The following is a 20,888-nucleotide window of genomic DNA, read 5'->3' as shown; positions in this document are numbered from 1 at the left end:
CATGGAAACAACCTAAGTGTCCATCGACAGATGAATGGATAAAGAAGATGTGGCACATATATACAATGGAATATTACTCAGCCATAAAAAGAAACGAAATTGAGTTATTTGTAGTGAGGTAGATGGACCCAGAGTCTGTCATACAGAGTGAAGTAAGTCAGAAAGAGAAAAACAAATACTGTATGCTAACACATATATATGGAATCTAAAAAAAAAAAAAAGGTTCTGAAGAACCTAGGGACAGGACAGTAATAAAGATGCAGACATAGAGAATGGACTTGAGGACATGGGGAGGGGGAAGGGTAAGATGGGACGAAGTGAGAGAGTGGCATGGACATATACACACTACCAAATGTAAAATAGATAGCTAGTGGGAAGCAGCCACATAGCACAGGGAGATCAGCTTGGTGCTTTGTGTCCACCTAGAGGGGTGGGATAGGGAGGGTGGGAGGGAGATGCAAGAGGGAGGAGATATGGGGATATATGTATATGTATAGCTGATTCAGTTTGTTATAAAGCACAAACTAACACACCATTGTAAGGCAATTATACTCCAATAAAGATGTTTAAAAAAACCCCCAAATACCTCTTTTCTTCTTTCCCCCATCCCTCTCTCCCTCCTTCCCTTCCTCCCTTCCTTCCTTATCGTTCTGACTTTTGTTGCCCTGAAGTCTGCTCTGTCTGAATTTAAATATTCACTCCTGCTTTCTTTTCATTAAAAAGAATGGTCTATCTTTTTCCACACTTTTATTTTTAATGCATCTGTGTCATTACATTTAAAGCAGGTTTCTTGTGGACAACATATAGTCAGGTCTTGTTTTCTTATCCACTCTGTAAGTCCATGTCTTTTAGTTGGTGTATTTAGACCTTGATGTTTAAAGTGATTATTGATATAGTTGGATTAATATCTACTGTAGTTGTTTCTATTCATTGTACTTGTTAATTTTTGTCTTCTCTTTTTCTGCCTTCTCTGGTTTTAATTGAGCATATTCTCTATGACTTCATTTTTCTCTCTTCTCTAGTATATCAATTATGCTTCTTTAAAAAATTTTTTTTATTGGTTGCCTTAGAGTTTGCAATATACATTTATAGCTGATCCAAGTCCACTATCAACTAACACTATCTCACCTCCTGGGTAGTGAAGATACCTTATAACACAGTCTTCTCAATCCATTCCTCCTTCTGTTTCCTATAGTATTGTTGTCGTTAATTTTGCTTATTCACAAGGTATAATTACCCAATGCATTTTGCTATTATAATTTTGAAGTTATCTATTAATCAATTACAAGTAAGGAAAATACAAGATTCAATCTTACCTTCATTTATTCCGTTTCTAATGCTCTTTCTTTATGTAGATCTGAATTTTCCTTCTCTCTGAAGAACTTTTAAAAATATTTCTTGCAAGGCAGGTCTACTGGTGACAAATGCCCTCAGTTTATTTTCCCTTCAAATTTGAAGGATAATTTAACTGGATACAGAATTCTAGGTTGTCAGGCTTTTTCTTTCAACACTTTAAATAGTTGACTCAAATCTCTTCTGGCTTGAATGGTTTCTGAAGAGATGTCCGATGTAATTCTCATCCTTGTCCCTCTGTAGGTAAGGTGGGTTCCCACCCACACCCACCGCCCTGGCTTCTTTCAAGATTTTCTCTTTGTCTTTGGTTTTCTTCAGTTTGATATGCTTAGGTGTAGATATTTTCGTATTTAACCTGCTTGGTGTTCTCTGTGCTTCCTGGTGTCTGTCATTAATTTTGGAAAATCTCAGCCATGTTATTATTCATATATTTCTTCTGTTCCTTTCTTTTTCCTTCTCCTTCTGTTATTCCCATTATGCTTATGTTATGCCTTTTGTAATTGTCCCACATTTCTTGGATAGTCTATTTTCTCTTCTGTGCTCTCTCTCTCTCTTTTTTTCTCTTTGCTTTTCGATTTGGAAAGTTCCTGTTGACACATCTTCAAGCTCACTGATTCTTTCCTCAGCCATGTCAAGTCTACTCATGAGCTTGTCAGAGGCATTCTTACTTTCTTTTGTAGTGTTTTTGGCTTCCAACATTTCCTTTTGATTCTTTCTTAGAGTTTCCATCTTTTTGCTTTACTGTTCTTGCATATTGTCCACTTTTTCCATTAGAGCACTTAGCATATTAATCATAGTTATTTTAAGTTCCTGGCCTGATAATTCTGAAATCTCTGCCATTACTTAGTCTGGTTCTAATGCTTGCTTTGTCTTCTCAGACTGTGTTTTGTCTTGCCTTGTAGTATGCCTTGTAACTTTTTCTTGAGATCTGGACATGTTGTATTGAGCAACAGGAGCTGAGGCAAACAGGACTTAGTGTGAGGCGCTGTGACAGTCTGGGGCTCAGAGCTGGGCTGTGTTTCATGTTTGTTGTAAACATAGGTAACAACAAAGGCTTCAAGTTCCTCTCATGCCCATGTTTTCATCCTCTTGTTGTTTTTGGTTTTCCCTGGAAATTCTTTCTTAAATTGAGTCTGTGTCTCATGGCTCTCACTTGTAACCTTTTATTATACTGGAGCTAGTATAGTGACGTGATAGTAAAGTAATGAGGAAAGGACCTATTCTGTAATCTTATCATCAAATCTTCTCTGTGGGCCAGAGCCTCTGGGCTGTGACCTTCAAAAGAGTTTCTTCCTCTCCCCTAAAGTGAGATGGAAGGCCAGAGGGGGCTCCAGCTATCTAGTTGCCCTTGCCCGAGGTGATCAGGCTCTGGTAAAGTATTTTCCCTTGAGTGCAGGCCTTTGCTAAGGAGAATAGAAGGTTTGGGGCATATTTCAGAAGGGTTGTTTCCCCCTCTCCCTGTTGGAAGCACAAGTGGGACTTCCGAAGGGAAAACTCATGAAAGTGTGGGACCCGTCTTGAAACGGGACACCCTGGAGTTTTTCCTCTCATGCTAGCCCACACTCAACCTCCAGCAATTAGTCAATTGCTGTTAAGGAGTTCCTGCCCACTACTGGCTTTAGCAGCTTCTGGTCCCTGTAAGTTAGCACTCTGTTTCTGCCTGTCTCTCCCAAGTTTCTGGGGAGGCAGTCTGCCCTGGGACCTCAATTCCTTGAAGGATCTAAGAAGAGATGTTGATTTTCAGTTTGTTCTGCTTTTTTCTTGTTGTGAGGATGAGAATGGTGAGTTCTAAGTTCTACATGTTGGAGTGGAAACTAGAAGTCCTCAAATACATTTAAAAATCAAGTTGTAATGTATTTTGTTGTCAGTTACTTGAAACCTCTTGAAAAATTCAGATCAAAGGGACAAATTATTTCTTGTGTAAGCAATCTGCATAATTGTCTCCATCACCCCTTCTGCATGTGGGGGCATGTGACCTTAGGTCAGCCTCAGAACCCAGCCAGCACGTCCCCCAGTGCAGGTTGTGAGTGATGTGTGATGGGTCGGGTGCAGGACTGCAGGGAAGCTCATTCCAGGGGGCGGAGTGCACAGAGCCATGAGCAGGGCCTAGACCAGGATGAGGCAAGTGAGGCACTCAGGGTGCAAAATTTAAGGAGGCCTGACTCTCAGGCACCAACTTTGCACAGGACCAACCCTGAGAGTGACATCTCCCTAAATTTTAAACCTGAGTGCCTTGTTTGATCACCTGAGTCCCAGCCCTGGTTACCAGCACAAGCTCTGAGTCCAGACTGCCCAGCCTCATCCTTGTCTGCTGCCTGCTGGCTGAGTGACCTTGGGTGAGATTAGAACCTCTCTGTGTCTCAGTTTCCTCACTTGTAGAGTAGAGATAAGGCTAGTGCTTACTAGTGGGTAGTATAGACTGAATGTTTGTCTATAGCAAAATCCGTATGTTAGACTCCTAACCCCCAGTGTGACAGCATTCAGAGATGGGACATTTGGGAGGTGATTGGGTCATGAGGGTGGAGCCCTCATGAATGGGGTTAGTGCTCTTATAAAAGAGACCCCAGAGAGCTCCCTCAGCCCTTCCATCATGAGAGAACTGAGTGAGAAGGCAGCCATCTATGAACCAGGAAGCCCTCATCAGACCCCAAATCTGCCAGCGCCCCAATCCTGGACTTCCAGTTTCCAGAACTGTGAGCAATAAATTTCTATTGTTTGTAAGACATCCAATCTGTGGTATTCTGTTATAGCAGCTCACACAGACTAAGATACTGGCAAATAGTAAGCCCTCAAACATGTCACTTGTCTTTATTCTCCTCTCTTGACTCCTGTAGCAGAAGCTGCTGGTCCGCTGGGTTCCCTCAGCCATTCTAATTTCTCCTGCAGCTCGGCCAGCCCATGTCCCCATCTGCTGCCCCCTGTTCTCAGCCTGGCTGCCTGCTGGCTCTTTCTTGCACCCCAGAGCTCGTCCAGCCCATCAGCAGGGGTGGCCGGGAAAGGCCCCTGGCCGCCCTCAGCCATGAGTCTGAGTCAGTGGGTGAAGACGCCGGGTGCCTGGTCTCAGCAGGGCAGTTCCGAGGTGCCGCCCACAATTCCTCGGAAGGAGCAGCTGCAGCTTTATCACCCCTCTTCTCTGACCCCTGCTTCCTGGTGTCACGACCCTCATCAACTACCTTCCTCCATGGCTTGTCTCAGGGTCTGCTTCGGGCTGCACCCAAATGGGGCGATTTGTCAGGGATGAGTTTCGTCTCCAGAAAAGCCCTCTCTGTGGTCTCCCAGGACATCTGTCCAGTATGCGTGTATGTGGTGAGGATCCATTCGTTCAATATCACATCCTGTGCACCTCCTGGGTGCTAGGGCACCCATCAGGAATCGCAGGGTCAGATTCTTGGGGCCATCAGCTGTAGGACCCATAATGCCCCCTTTGTGGTCAACACTGATTAGAGCAGGTAGCGGTCAGTGAGGAAGGGAGTGAGCTCTGGACTCTGCCTGCCAGGGTCTGGACCTTGGCTCCAGGCCATGAAGCCATGTGATCCCGGACACGGCTAATACTGCTGAGTGTCAGATGCTCATCTGTGAAATGGGTAGAGCCCAGAGGACCTCGTAGGGCTGCAGTGAGCATGAGATGAGTTGATACCCAGGCATCTATGATGAGCTCGTAGTTCAGTGGGCACGTTGCAGTTCAGTACCAAGTTTAACAAGCCCATTTCCCCCCATTACCTTCTGATTCGTGAGTGAGTTTTACGTCTATATAAAAACAAAATCACCTTCACACCAATCAAAACTGCTTTCCCTTTAGGAAAGAGGAAAGTGATTACTGACTTGTAGAACCCCCAAAAAGACCCGAAAAGACATTCCCTAATTTCCCATCCTGGCGACTCACTGCCGAGTCTGTCTTGTTGAAAGTTAATCAGAGCCGACATTGTTGCCCCAAAGAAAATAAACTTCTCCTTAATGATGTGACAGAGATACAGAGGCAGGAAATTTTATCCAAAAACTCCAAAGGGATGGAAGATTCTGACTTCCCCTTATACCAAGCATCTGTAATTTTGACAGTTTGCTGATGAAAGAAAAAAAAACAAAAAAAACCAAAACACATCTTCTTAGCAGTGAAGAAGTCTGTCTGGTGAGGGAGGTTTCAGGGGAAGAAAGTGGAAAATTTTCCTCCGACCCCTCCTTTCTCGGGTTGAACACTAGCCTACGCTGGTTTCCGTTCCCACCTCCTCTCTCTCCGCCTCTGTCCTGTCTGTCTATTCTCATCCCTCTCTCTCTCCACACTCATAATTCCTGATTCCTCAGCCACGTTTGCTCACCTTGAGACCCAACTGTCACCCCCTCCGCTGCCTTCTGAGACGTCCCCAAGTTCCCCCATCACTGGGTCTCTCTGCCGGGTGTAAGCTTGCAGACCCCACTGTGCACTCGTACTTAAAATGCTGCTGAGACCTGTCACAGCCCTGGGAGGACCAGCTTGTCTGCACCCAGAGAAGCCTCCTTCTGAATCTAAGGGTTTCCCTCCTCCAACGCAAACCTAGCCCCCGGAAGATTCCGGGTTTTTCTGACACCCTGGTGTGGAAGCCGTGAAGTGTTGGGTGTCAGGTTAATCCTGGCCCCTGGCTTCCCTTTGTTCAGTCTGTTGAGCCCCCAGAGCCACTCCCATGACGAGCCAGAAATGAAAGCCACCCCACCCTACAGAAACCACGTGCCCGCTGTCCAGGGACGGTGCAGATGTTCATGAAGACCCAGTGGTGGGTGGATTCAAACGCTGTTGTGGCCATCAGGCTGCCTGTGGATGTCTAGAAAGATTTTAGGGCTCATAGGAGTGGGAAGCTCCTCATTGCCGAGCTGTGGTCCCTGCTCTTAAGCCCAGAGCCCTGACCGTGTTATTCTTCGGGGACACTGAACCAGGTTCAAATGTTGTTGTTGTTTGCCTGGTAATAGTAAAAGCTCAGTGTCTCCAGCTATATTCATTTGTCACAGGACTCTTTCCATTTCCAGTAACAAAAGCCTAACTCAACCTGGCTTAAGAAAAAATGTTCAGAGATCTAGCCAGCTTCAGGAACGGCTAGATCCAGGGGCTCTAACAATGTCACAAGAAATGTCTCTCTCTCTCTCTCTCTCTCTCTCACCATCCTTTGACTACGCTTTTGTCCATGTAAATTCTGTCCCAAGCAGGGCCTTCCCCTGCCTTGGCTTCCCAGAGCTCCCAGCTTCCATTCCTGCAGCCTTACATCCCCTGGTGAGAGAGTGCATCACTCTCCCAACTTCTGTGGCTGCCTCTCTGGGGCCCCATGCACATCCTTGAACCAATGACTGTAGTCAGGAAGATGACAAGAATGAAAAGCCCTGATTGACTAGGCCTGGGTCGTGTGTCTTCCCCAGGAATTAAGGGTGAGGTCAGCCCCACCCCATCCTGTACATGGAACAGGAGTGAGGAGGAGTGCCCACAGGTAAGCCAGGTGCTGTTGGTAAACAGACTGGGAGTGGATGCTGGGCAGCAGACACAACACACACGGCACGTGTTGATGCGTGGGAGTGTTGGGTTAGCCTGGAATTGTGCCCTGGTGCTGCAGTCAGTCCCACACGGGATTCCTTTACATCTTCTGAAGACCCAGAACCCAGCCTTGATTGGGAGCGAGGATTTAGGGGTCAGACAGAACTGATTTCATATCCCAACCCAGCCATTTACCAGCAGTGTAGACACTTGCACAAGCTCCCTGACCCCCCTAAGCCTCGGCGATATTAACCAGCACTGGCTTCACGGGCCTGCCACCTGGGCAGGCGCCCAGGGCCCCGTGTTCTAAAGGGTCCCGAGCTCAGTTTAATGCTTTGCTGTCACCACCTTGAAATCCTTTTTTCTTTTAATTTTTATTTATTTATTTCTGGCTGCGTTGGGTCTTTGTTGCTGCGCGCGGGCTTTCTCTAGTTGCGGCGAGCAGGGGCTACTCTTCATTGCCATGCGCGGGCTTCTCATTGCGGTGGCTTCTCTTGTTGCAGAGCACTGGCTCAGGCGCATGGGCTTCAGTAGTTGTGGCTTGCGGGCTCAGTACTTGTGGCACACGGGCTTAGTTGCTCTGCGGCATGTGGGATCTTCCCGGACCAGGGCTCGAACCTGTGTCCCCTGAATTGGCAGGCAGATTCTTAACCCCTGTGCCACCAGGGAAGCCCCACCTTGAAATTCTTAACAATTTTTGAACAGAAGGTCCTGCATATTCAGTTTGCACTGGGCCTTGGAAATGCTGCCACGGATTCTGACAAGTCAGCTAAAGGGTTGGGAGGTGGCACTCGCTTGGGCAATCCTGTATCTGTAGCCGGGAGACACAGCGCGGTGGTCTTCAGGGCTGGCATCTCAGAGCCCTCTGCTTGTGTTTCCATTTTCTGCCCCATTCTCACCTCCCTCTGTCTCGTCCGGCTCTTGTTCTTCATTCAGTCTCCCCGCGCACTTTGCACGCCCACGCTGCTTTGTTCTGAGTGCCCACCTGACAATCCCTGCCTGTCCTGGGGCTTTGCTGCCCACAGAGCACCCACAGGGTCCACACAGAAAGTGGACCAGGTGAGCCTATCATGCCTCTGGCCCCTGTCAGCACCCACGGGGCACAGGAGCCAGTGGATAAACGCCTCCCCCGCCATCCCTGTTCCGGGGGCTCTGGGCCCCCGAGCGGTGCCAGTGCAGCCAGGGCCCCTGAGCCTCTTCCTCCCTCCCTTCCTGCCTGCCTCCCAGCTGCACTCCGGCTCCCCAGGCCACTTTTCAGACGAGCTGCCTGCACTCAGGCCTTTGCTTCGCTGCTGGGGGCAGAGGGGGCCGCATCTCCCCCCGACCTAGGTCATCACAGGCCACTCTGAAGACAGTGCTAAGTGACATTACTGTACCGACCCCCTTCGCCCTCTGCAACCCTCCGCTCTTCCTTAAAATGCAACGGTGCTGGGAGCCCTGCGCCAGGAACCGCTTGGGCGGAAGGGACATGGGACCTGGAGGGTCCCCACTCAGGTGGCCCCCCCAGGGAGGGCTGGAAAGCCCAGGGGTCGCTGGGATTTGCGAATGCACAGCCCCGCCCTCCCCGTGTGGCTCAGTGTCTTGGGAGGATGAGTCGTGAGGACCGTTCCCTGAAATCCCGGCTTAGACGGTCTTGGGGGTCCAACGTCAGAGCCTTCGCTGGGGCAGCCTCTGGGCTCCTTGAGAGTCCGAGGCTGAAATCAGTCCACACCAACCAAACACTCAGCTGGGGGCCTGGAGGCCCAGATGAGGACAAAGGGCTCAGGGCAGTGAGGGAGCTTCAGGGCCCCCCGGGCAGCCTCCCTGCTGGCCCAGGGCTGTCCCCACTCGACGCCGACGCCCCAACTTCCAGGTCAGCAGAGTGAGAGTTTAGGAATGGAGACCTAGAGGCTGGGGACCCAGTCTCCTCCAAGCTGGGGATACCGGCCAGAAACTGCTCTTCCCTGGGGGCCACGGTGGGAATAAAGGAGACAACGTCTGAAAAGCACTTATGCCATAAGTTAAACGGACGATGAGGATGGAGACTGGTCTTTCCGTTTTATTCCCCACAGTGACTTGGGTCCTCAGGGCCTGCCTTTCCCATGATCCCCCAAACCCGCAAAGAAGCCTGAGCCCCTAGGAGGCCCCCAGCAGTGGTCTCCTGTTTGCCCCACAGAATAGGTACTTTCTGGGGCCCGGAACCCAGAGCCTGTGCCCCAGACAAGAGCTGAAGGTCACCCCGCTGCCTGCTCCTGACTGATCCACAGTTTTTATCTCATTTCTCGGCTTCAGGTACAGCCAAACGAGGTGCTGCATCTGAGGGCAGCGGGCAGGGCCCAGCGGGCTGGGGGATCCATCCAGCAACAGAGGAGCTGGCAGTGTCGCCGTCCAGAACAGCCTCGTGGCAGGACGTTGGCAATTTTCACTCTCAAGGCTGTGACACAGTGTCTGTGAGCCCTACAGGGTGCAGCCCTGCTGAGAAGCCCCCCTTCCTAATGTGTCCCTGCAGCCCACCTGCCCACCCCTCTCTACCCACCACCCCACTTACCCTCTTGGGCTCAGGCTGGAGTTTGAGGTGAGGGATTTTCCCTGAGACAAGCCCTCTGACGCAGACCGATGTTTACTTCCCTGTTTGCTTTGCCTTGGGTTGGGTTAAGGAATGTTATAAAATGACTGTTTATGCCCTAAATGAAACCTGAGTGACAGTTCCTCTTTCCCATAAATACTTCTGAATATTTCCAAAGTCGGTTCCAGACCTCCAGGGGCATGTGGGTGCAGAACCGTGTGGTCACAGGCCCCAAGGGAACTTCTTTGACCTCAGGAGACCTCAGTTTACACATGCTGTGAAATGGGGCTGGGACATGCCTTCTCTATGGGGCTGCTGGGAAGCAGGATGGATTCATGCTAAGGATGCCTCTTTGGACAAAACTGCCTGTCACTTCTCTAGGGGTTTGTGGAGGGTGGAGGTAGGAGACGGTCCACGTCTGCCTGAGTTGCCTCCGTTCAAGGATGGCCCCTGGGGGTGCTGCTCTGGGTCTGCACATTCTGGAATCCAGCCAGCTCGGCTGACGGTGGCCCTGCTGAGGGCTGGTCATGAGACCAGGGCAAGGTCCTCTGGTCTAGGCCCGTCAGCTTGCCTGGTTTTCAGCGTTAGCACCGGAAATCTCACATCCTAGGCAACATCTCAGTCCCGGGCAAATCAGGACAGTTGGTCACGGGGCCTTGGCTCGCTCGTGAGCAGAGTGGGGATAATAACAGGGTTGTTGTAAGGCCTAAATGAGATCACGCACGTGAAATGCATATGGTCAGAGAGAGCTGTTATAGTCACCGAACAATGCAGGAGGAATCGGTGCGACGGCAGCTGGGGTGGCAACGGGAGGACGGCCTCAGCTCTCTCTGCCTGTCCCCCCCAGGCCGCACTCACAGCTAGCATTAACTGTGTGCCTGCTGCATGCCAAGCGCAGGGCTCAGTGCTCTCCACGGAGCGCTTTCTGTTCTGCACAACAGTATTCCCATTTTAGAGATGAGAAACCAAAGGCCCCCAGAGCTGAAACGACTTGCCCACAGCAAGTCCGCCAGAGTTGCTCACCCAGGTTTGTCTGACTTCAAAGCTCTCACTGTTCCCAAGCTTCTGCATTGCCTCCAGGAGGGAAAGAAACTTCCAGAACCAAAGTCAGAGATGAAACCCTAGAGGGCATACACCCTCATGGACCCTGGAACCACATTGGCCCCAGTGGAAACATTCGGTGGGTCAAGGCCACGGGTCTCGGTTTCTTCCCCGCACTTACACACCGAGTGGGCCGTGTTCTGTGACCAGTGGGCATGGCTGCGGCTGAGTGAGGCTCACTACTTACCCGACCTCTGATTTTCCCTCTGTCTGCGCCCATACTGGCCTCCGTACCAGCCTTGGCTCAGGGTTTGAAACCCAACTCCTGGCACAGATTCGGCTTCCTTTGCCCTGCTCTGATGTCTGTGGTCCTGGCCAGCTCTGCCCAGGCTCCCAGGGCTGTCACTTCTGAGACTGTCCATCCCTCCCTAACACCCTCCTCCCCACTCCCGACTCCAACATAGTCCGAGGGAAGAGGGCTGGGTGGGTCTCAGTGCAAAGGGGTAAAGTGACGTTTCTTTAGTTTCCCAGAAATAGTCCTAAACTATTTTTTATTCAACTCATCAGCTCATGTCAAGTCATCTCAAGCCATGTCAACTCAGGTTAAGTCCATTAAAATCAACTTGGATCCGATCAGACCAAGTCAGCCCACCGGTCCCCAGCCCTTTCCATCCCACTCAGATATTTATTGGGGATGCTCATGTGACAGGCCCGAGGAGACTCTGGGAGGGTTGTCAAGGCCAGGAAGATGGTCTAGCGGACAGCAGTGGTGCAAAGTGCTTCACCCATAAGTGGGCAGTTTAGGAAACAAGAGACCAGGGGCACAGCCTCTGGACTTAGACAGTTAGGTTCCAATCTTTGCTCAGAAATTTAACGACCACGTAACCTGAGAAAAGGGCCCCAGCCAGGCTGAGTCTCACCTCCTCCCCTTCTCTATAAAATGGGAGTAGTGATGGCATCTTCGGTGGGAGTCCAAGTAAGGATGAGACAAAAGGTTTCAGAGCGGCACCTGGCCGGCAGCAGCTTTGGACACATGGGAGCCGTCACTGTGTTTGTTACTATTGTGATGATTATTCCTCCAACTCCTCTGGGCAACCCTGTGCCAGGCAGGATGACTCGAGAGATGTGGAGAGAAGCCCTGTCTTCTTGAATCTGGAACTGGTTCCCTCTGCCAATCCCATGTTGACATCAGATATCGTCAAGTGCGCTCCCCGGCTGACCGTAAGCTCTTTGAGGGCAGGAATCTTTGCTCAGACTTGTGGGGTAGCAGACCTCCAGGACCACACCGAGTCCCTTCACTCTGGCACGCTCAGAGTGACTCCCAGGGGGTGGCAAGGATCCTTGGAAGGTGTTTGGAGCCCAATACAAGGGAAGAATTTCCAAGTGGAACATCTGAACGATGGAGGACCTGCCTCAGTTTCCTAGAACTGGGAGTGCTCAAGCAGATTACATCACTGAATCAATGGTGGCCCAGAACCTTCTGTCCAACCCACGGTCCGTGGTGGGCAATCCAGAACCCCGGCAGACTGAGTGTCTCCCCGGCACTGACCCCTGTGTAGTGTCGGGACGTTTCTCTCCTCCCTGAACCTGAGATGCCCCCTGGAAATACTTCACAGGGATGCTTCATGGGCTGATGGGGAGAGGCGTGTGGAGCGAAGACAGATGGGGTCTGCGTCCTTGTCTGGCCACCTGCCATGTGTGCTTACAGTCACTTAACCCCTAGAGCCTGGGCGTCCTCATTTTTTCTTTTTTATTATTATTATTTTTTGCGGTACGTGGGCCTCTCACTGTTGTGGCCTCTCCCGTTGCGGAGCACAGGCTCCGGATGCGCAGGCTCAGTGGCCATGGCTCACGGGCCCAGCCGCTCCGCGGCACGTGGGATCTTCCCGCACCGGGGCACGAACCCGTGTCCCCTGCATCGGCAGGCGGACTCTCAACCACTGCGCCACCAGGGAAGCCCTGGGCATCCTCATTTTAACTGAGTACTAACCTTATAGGGCTGGCGTATCAGTGTCCTGTGGATGCCGTAGCAAGTTACCACAAACTAAATGGCCTGAAACAACAGAAAGGTATTTGCTCACAGTTCTGGGGGCCAGAAGTTCAAAGCTAAGGTGTCAGCAGGGCCGCACTCTTCTGAAGGCTCTAGGGGAGATTACGTCCTGGCCTCTTTCAGCTTCTGGTGGTTTCTGGCTTCCTTGGCTTATGGCCACATGCCTCCAATCTGTGCTTTCATTTTCACCCGCTCTTCTCTGTGTGTCTCTTGTCAATGGATTTAAGTTTCAACTGGATAATCCAGGATGATCTCATCTCAAGATCCTTAAGTCCATCTGCAAACACCTCTTTTCCAAATGAGGCCACATGTACAGGTTCCAGGGAACAGGACGTGGACATATCTTTCTGGGAGCCACCCTTTGATTCACTCCAATTCGTCTGAGAACTACACGAGACGGAGCGCAGAAACCCAGGAGCCAGGGGCTTACATTTAAATCCTGGATTCATTGCTCTACTGTGTGACTTTCCAGAGTCACTAAACCTCTCTGCCCTAATTTTTCAGCTGTAAAATCCCAATGCTATTGGGATTCCAACAGAATCTATTTTAAGGGGTTGTTTTTGATAATTAAATGAGTTCATACATGTCTAGGGCTTAGTCTAGTCTTGGCCATAAACATAAAACGGCCACTAAATGGAGGCCAACGTCGTTGTTTCTAAAATAAGTCTGGTATTGTATGTGCTGAGCCTCTGGCCCTCCCTTACCTAACCCCTTCTCTCCTCTTCCCTGCGATGGGCCCCCTTCTGTCTGAGCTGCCACGGAGCCCCCTCCGCACCTTCCTGCGGACACCTGCTTGCCCACGAGTTCCTGGACCCATTTCCCCTGCAAGCCTCTCATGGGGGAGCCTTCTATCAATTAAAAATATTGTCACCACCCCCTTCCCACCGCCTTTGGGGCAGAACATTAAGATGCAGTTTCTGCAAAGCCACTTTATAAAATGAGAGTAGCTGAATGCTCTCGGGTGTAGGAGTAATTATAATTCCCAAGTTTCTCTGAACATTTTTCTAACTGGATCTTTTTGTGTCATCTCAGAATAGACACGCTTGTGGGCTTTCCTGGGCTCAAAATAGTTGTGAGATAGGAGTTGAAATCGACATCTGAGTTTGAATTATAACAACTTGGGTACAACTTTCGATTGGATGAATTTCACCAGCCAAATGCGGCTCCTTCTGCAAATACAGCTTCCTTCTATGGAAGAGCAGAATTCCTGCGCTCGGGCTGTGCCTCACTGCAAGTGGCCCTTCAGCAGCACGGTGGCCCCGGCCAGGGAGTGGGGACATCCGCTCCCCCCAGGGCCTCTGATGGAGGCAGAGCAGCCAGGCTTAGGGGGTCTGAAGCACCGACAGGTCTACGTCTGCCGGAATGGGGGCCTCCGTGCCATCTGGGCTGACGCTTTGGTCCACGTCCCTGGAGCACAGGGCTCAGGGCCTCGGCTCTGAGGCCGTCAGATGGGGTTGGAATTTTACATCCTCCACTTATGATCACTGTGATTTTGGGCAACTTACTCGATTTCCCGTGCCTCGGTTTCCCCTTCTGTCGAGTGGGGATAACTGTCCCTAGTTATCTCCCTGGGGCGTTGTCAAGACTCAGTGAGCTGATACGTGATAGGGTCTTAGAACAGTGACCAGTGACGGTCACGGGGTCAGTGTTGCTGGTTTTGATCGTTTGACGCACGGTGGGTGCACAGTGAAGGCATGAGGACCCAAACCGAGTTAGAAGTCACTGGTCCTCCTCCTTCACAGGTCAAGGTACCTCAAAAGAGACTCAGGGGTCTTGAACGGGGTAGGTTCCCCTGGAGGCCGGCAGGAACGCATGAAGGGCCGTGGGGCGGAGACAGCACCGGTGCGGGGCCAGCTGCAGGTACGCGAGGGAAAGCAGACACATTCCCTCCCGGACTCTGCAGTCCTCTTCTTCAATGTGACAAAAATGCACTTGAAAGGCTTAAAAAGAAAAGCTGTCCCTCGCCCCCTGCCGCTGCCTGGGGTGAATTCATTCTACATGCAGGAAACCTAGGCACTGATTACCTTGGGGGACCTGCATCTCTGGCAGTGTCCTGGGGCAAGCCCTACCCATGGAATGGAGAGATAATGCACTCTAACTTCATTTTTTAAAACAATATTTTATTGATTTCACTGAAGCTGTCTAGTCAGTGGATCCCCTCCCTCGCTCCCTGAGCCATGAGCAGACAGGGGGCGGGGGGGGCGGGGAGGCCTGTCTGATGTGATTAACCCTTTCAGAGTGTGACTGAGAGGGGCCCTTGGAGAGCCGGTGGGATGGCAGCCCCAGGTCGGGTCTACACTGCCTGATTCCGGTGCGGGTCACCTAGTGGGTCCCCCTGGTGGGCAAGGCTGAGGGTGTCTGCACTTTCTGAGGGTCTGTGTTGCCCCAATCAAAGCAAAAAGCAGTACTACTTCACATCCAGAGAGCTCTTCAACCCCTCAGAGGAGAGGCTAGGAAGCGGGAGAGGTCGAGGCACCAGCCCGGGCGGCACGTCCCCTCCAGTCGCTGCTCCAGCCTCTTCTCAGCTGGGGGTCACTTTATCTGAAGAAGATAAGACCCATGCATTTGCTTACAGCGTCCCTGCGTGGAGTCTGGCCAAGCCTGCGGCTCCGGGGCGAACAGACTCGTTACAATCGCATCCCACTCCTCCGAGTTCAGGCGAAGCAGGAATAAATATGGAATTTTTTCCTTTAAAAAAGAGATAACATTCCTTCCCTGCTGCTAGGGTAAAAATTGCTCTTTTAAAGTCCCAGCATTCTCTGCTTCGCTGCCCTGTTGTCATTCTGCTTCGTGCTCAGAACAGCGTCCAAGGGCAGGGCCATCTTTTTTTCCGGCCTCTCTGAGCACTTGGCGAAATGTAATCAGTCTTTAAACGGCAAACCACAGGCAGGAAGAGCCGCCCAGGGTAGGAGCTCCTTTGAGACCCGGGCCTTCATTGTCCCAAGCCAAATCCTATGACACGCTGTATTGAACCGCAAGCATGTGCTACTGAACATTACCTTTTTTCCCCCCTCTAATGCTCTTTTTTTTTTTTTTTTTTTTTCCTTTTTGGATCTAAGGTGCAGAGGTTTGAATACATCTAACTTCTGAACTCAAAACTCTCCATCTTCCCGGGTCCCTGGAAAGCCTCCACGTCGCTTCGTATATTCTCTTCCTTCCCCTCCCCTTGCCTCCATCCCCGCTTTGGTTTCCCGTCTCCCGCCTCTCCATGCAGCCCACACCCTGGATCGGATGTGTATCCTCGAACGGTACCTGTCTTTCTGACGAGAAAAAACCCGAGAACACACGATCACCCGAACTCATGCTCTTCTGGCTTCCTTGTCTCCCTGCCCCCCGCCCCCCTCAAAAGCTCTGTGTTTATTACCAAAATTCCTGCTGCCATCTCTGGGACCCCAGGGAGTGGGAAGCGTTGAGGCCAGAGGATTGAGCTGTGGTCGCAGATGTCACCCACATCTGGGTCTTTCTCTTCGCACAGAACAATTTTAAGATGTTACTGTCATAAAGTCCCCACAAGATTGGCCAACTGCCGCTGCCAGCGCTGCATCAGTTCCATCCCTTGGAGTCGGCTAAGAAGACTCCCGCTTAATTACCTCTGGGGTGAGCCAAGAAGAGGGGCTGCAGAGTATTTCAATAATCGGGACACAGCTTTCAAATCAAAGCGATTATCCTAGCCAGGATCAACCCAGGTCTCGCACAAACACTCGGCCAAAATGAGTTTTCAAGGAGAAGTTCTGTCTTAAATTATTTTTATGGGTCGTTCTGGTTTTAAGGGAATATTTAGACTACAGTTCACAAAAGCCTCCCTCTTTGGTGGGGAAAAGAAAACTGGCTTTCATGTTACAGTTTTTGTCTTTGTCAGCATTTCTAATGGCAAGAATGACAAACTCTGCTTGGGAAACGCCAGTGCTGACAGCTGTGTTTTATTATTGAATATTTCTGGTGGCGAGGTTGGCGGCCGCTCTGTTTATATTGCTCGTAAGATTTCATGCAAGACTCTGCGAGGTCCTGGGCTTCAACCGAAGTGTCTGATCCACTGGATAATTCATTCCATCCCCTCCATTCCTGGTCTCTTTCTTTCAATTTTTTCCAAGGGCAAATTGAGCACTTCCAGAAAATGGAGTCTGATGGAGGAATGCTGCAGACCCCAGGCCCCAGCACAGCTGAGGTCTCCTCCTTGTCCCAGGAATGTGCAAGGTGACCTACAAGTGCTGCTTTGCTGCTTCTCCACTGAGCTGCTGGTTTGCAGGTCAAGCAAGTCAGCTCTGGAATTCTGCCTTGACATAGGCTTTTTTTTTTACATCTTTATTGGAGTTTAATTGCTTTACAATGGTGTGTTAGTTTCTGCTTTATAACAAAGTGAATCAGTTATGCATATACATATGTTCCCATATCTCTTCCCTCTTGCATCTCCCTCCCACCCTCCCTATCCCACCCCTCAGAGCACAGGGAGATCAGCTCGGTGCTTTGTGACATAGGCTTTTTAGCAAAGCACTTCCTGCCCTCAGCCCATCAGATCCTGCTGCTGAGATTTTGGGAAGCTCTCTGCTCAGCGACAGAGGGGAGCTGCATTTTACCTTTCAAAAACTTTCTGTCTTACTGAAAGCCAGCCAGCCTGTCTTGAAGCGTTACATCTGGCTTTGGAGGTATAAATGGGGTCTCGGCCTTGTCTCTTCCCCCTTTTTCTTCATAAATATGAAAAAAAAAACCCACAAGAGCAGACACCTGGCTAACTTGGGTCATTTGTTTTTTCATTTGTTTTGTCAACAGACTTTTGCCATCGGCCTCTGGGTGGGTGTAGAACTGGAGTACAGATACCAGCTGCGATCCCCCTGCCCCCTAAGAAAATATGGTTTCCAGCCCCCCTCCTTGCACACCCAGTGTAAGTCCAAACTCTCTGCTCGATGTCTGCAAATTTGGGAAAGGGGCGTCAGTTTGTCACGGTCCCCTCTGGTCTGTCCCCATAATGAATTATGGGTCCTCCCATTATCTTGGTCTCCATCCTTCATGGTGCTGATTCATGTGAGGGATTCAGCCTGTCCCGTATTTCCACCGGAAGCTGTCACTCTCATAAGACGTGCACATGCGTGGAAGATTTTCCTGGGAGTTAGAGACACTGGGAAGATTCACATCCTAAAGGAACGGACAACAATCAATTACCATTTATTTTTCCTGAACATGTCTCAGCCATGTCTGCAACATGGGTTGCCCATGTTGTCTATTCCTTTTATGTTTATTCAGCTCCTGCTCTGTGCCCAGGAGACCACCATCCCTGCCCTCAGCATCTACTGGATTGGGGATGTGCAGGGGGTATGGGGCGGGCGTTTAGAAGTGGGGAGCTCTGTAAAGGACCACGCCCCATACGGGGGCATGAATCGGCGAACTCTGAGCCAGCCCTGAGAAGAGGATGGTCAAGGGTCAGGCTGAGGCCCACAGGACAGACAGGGGAGGGGAGGGGTGCTCCTCGGGATGAGGTGAGTATTCTAGCTGCTCTCAAGGTGCCCAGAAGCGGGTGGGTTCGCTGTGCAGATTCAAGGGTGGGAAATGTCAGGAGGAGCTCAGGGAGGGAGGCTGGCGCCTGCCCTGGGATTCCCCGGGGATCCAGGGCCCTGGGCTGGGCGGCTGAATGGCTGACCCCAGGGCTCTGCCCTCGGGGGACCCTCCCACCTGCCCCCAGGTCCTCCCTTCCCCCACGTCCCCCGCACATGCCCCTCGGGCTTCTGCAGCCGCAGGGGGTCTGTGCGCACATAGCCCGTCACGGCGGCCCCGACGCACGCGCCTCTTCTCCACGTCTGCCGAGGTCATGGGCTATTGGCGCCTGTGGACCAGGTGCTCTGGGCTCAGATGTCTGTCCTCATCTAACAGCTGGAGTTGGGCCAGGTAAGGAGTTGCGGGCTGGCACGTTCCGTGTGTGGGGGAGCGTTTCTCGCACCCTCTCGGGCTCTTGGTGGGCAGTCCCTCTGCCCCGTCCTCCCAGCTGGCCTCAGAGACAAGCCCACGGGGGGCTTCCATTTCAAGGGTCCGACTCTCACTCCCACGGGAAACGGACGGGTGGTCACAGAGTCCGTGCAGCCTGGACGGGACCGCTGTTTGGGGGCCCAAGACGTCCCCTCAGCCCTGCACTGCGTGTGGTTCCGGGACCCCTCTCTGGAGTCGCTTTTCTTGCTGGAGCTGGAGCCCCCGGGTCCCCCCACTTCTGAGAAGCGGCTGCAAGAGGCCCCCGGGGTCGCTGCGCGTGCCCACACGTGGGCCTTGTTGGATGGTATTTGGAGACCGACTAGGTCGCCGGCCTCCACCCCGCCCTCCTCTCAACCTGGATCCTCCCCAGCTGAAGACAAGTCGCCTGCCTACTGACAGTTGACACCGAATCCCAGAGCAGGAGGGGGGGGTCTAAGCTCTGGAGATGTCTAAACCCCCCTGTGCAGACACTTTCCCACCCATGAAATGGGAACAATACAGGCGCTGAGCCCTGTGAGGACGGGATAGGATCGTCCCACGGGGAGGCACTGCCACTGTGACTTCTCCTTACAAACGGGAACCGCGGCTGCGCTGGATCTGGGGACCAGATTGAGGCCCGGGCTGGGAGGGTCCCTGCCGGACTCCCCCCGAACGCAGCGCCCGTTCCTCTACCCCCGACTCCCCACCCTCTGCCCACAAGCAGGACGTAGAACTAACCGGCCCCCAACACACCTCTGTGGGAGGCACTGTCTGTGCTCCGTGCTCTGTACCCTCCTGGTCCTTGCAGACACAGGCGCTGTCCTCACCCCATTGTTCAGGTGGAAAACTGAGACCCCGACACGGGTAAACTGCCCAAGGTCAACAACTGGCAAGTGGCAGAGCCCGGATTAGGTTTCCTGCCCTTCCCGCCGCACCAGACTGTGACGTGGAGCTGAGTGGTCCAGGCGGTGTGGACGCTATGCCCTCCCGCACCCCTCCTCCCAAATCCCACACAGGATCACAGGATCAATTTCCACAAGAAATTCTCTTGATGGCAAAGGACAGTCAATCAAGATTAACAGCTCGAATCGCCTGGAGGCCCCTTTGGTTCCAGATGCTTTTTGCTAATTCCAGATGGTTGTTTTGTTGGTGGTAAACTAGCGCCTTCGTGCTCTTGGATTCGGTTTGCCCGAGTGTGATTTCTTTCCAGCCCCAGTCCTGAGGCTCTCGTCCTGGAATCCAGGTCACAGAGGCACAGGCTGCCAGATGTTTTGTAGCCCTCTTATGGTGTTAAGAGGCATTATTCAAGCTTGGAAATAAAAGGAAGATATTGCTGCGTGTTCTTTCAGAATCGTACTAGAACAATATCCACACACCTGACTAAAACTGATCTGATTTTCTGATCTGTGACTGACTATCGATTGGAGCCCAGACTGATAGTAAAGTGAAATGTTAGCTTGTAGAGATTAAGAAGTTGCAATGACTGTCCAGAAGAGATGGAAATGATTAATGGCTAATAGAAAATATTATCTCAGAGTTTACAAATTTTTTTTGCCTTGTGGGACACAAGACATGAACCAGTTTTGTATCTCACTTGTATCCAACTCTCACATCCTCTTGAATCGACTTTGCCATCCTATTTCGCTCATTAACAAATATAATACTTGTGACATCTACTCACTGTGTGCTTTATGAGTTGTGTTTTTAATTTTTTTGAGTCTTATACTTTTACATTAGTCCCCTTTCTCTAGTCTCTCTGGCAGTAAACTTATTTTATACCCCTCAGGTTATTCCAAATGAGAAGCCCAAACTTAAAACATGTGAATATCATTGCGTAAACGTCTCTTGATTTTATATCCTTTTTAATCCTTCATTTTTTTTCAGAACCCAAACTGTGGCTTTGAATGTGACCCAAATAACTTCTATGCTCCACAAGGCTCAGCCTCTGCTAGTCAGAGAAGCACAGCTGAATAGTCAAGAGGAAACAAAATGTAATTCCAATTCTCACTTTCATTTTCAAAGGATATGGAGGGGATGCAAATCACAACCCAGAGGACACTTCTGAAAAATGCCTTTTGCCTCCACCCCAATTCTCTCACACTCAGCAAACCACTTCCAAGCCTCTTGTTCAGCACTGCCTCTGTGTTCACTCACTGCCCTAATTGTCCGGAGCACACTCCTCAATGGCTGGTGCTAGGAATGCTTTTGATTGCAAGCCCTAGAAAACGCAATAGACCTTACGGTTTAAATCATAAGAAGATTGTTTGTTCACTTAATCAGGTACCCAGAAATACTGGGTCACAAGGCAGGCTCAGACATTCAACAGTATCGTCAAGGATCCGGTGTCCATTCTTACATCCAGTGAAATTTTGTCCTCATGCTTGTTGCCTCATGGTCACAAGATGGCTACCACAACTCCAAACATCACGCCCTCATATGCAACATCCTCAGCAGGAAGAATAGAGTAGGAACTA

This window comes from Aethalodelphis obliquidens, unplaced genomic scaffold, assembly GCF_003676395.1.
Source record: "Aethalodelphis obliquidens isolate GAN/ISIS:26980383/991018 unplaced genomic scaffold, ASM367639v1 scaffold57, whole genome shotgun sequence".
Classification (NCBI taxonomy): Eukaryota; Metazoa; Chordata; class Mammalia; order Artiodactyla; family Delphinidae; genus Aethalodelphis; species Aethalodelphis obliquidens.
The sequence above is the reverse complement of the archived record's forward strand: the minus strand, read 5'-3'. Positions refer to the sequence as shown.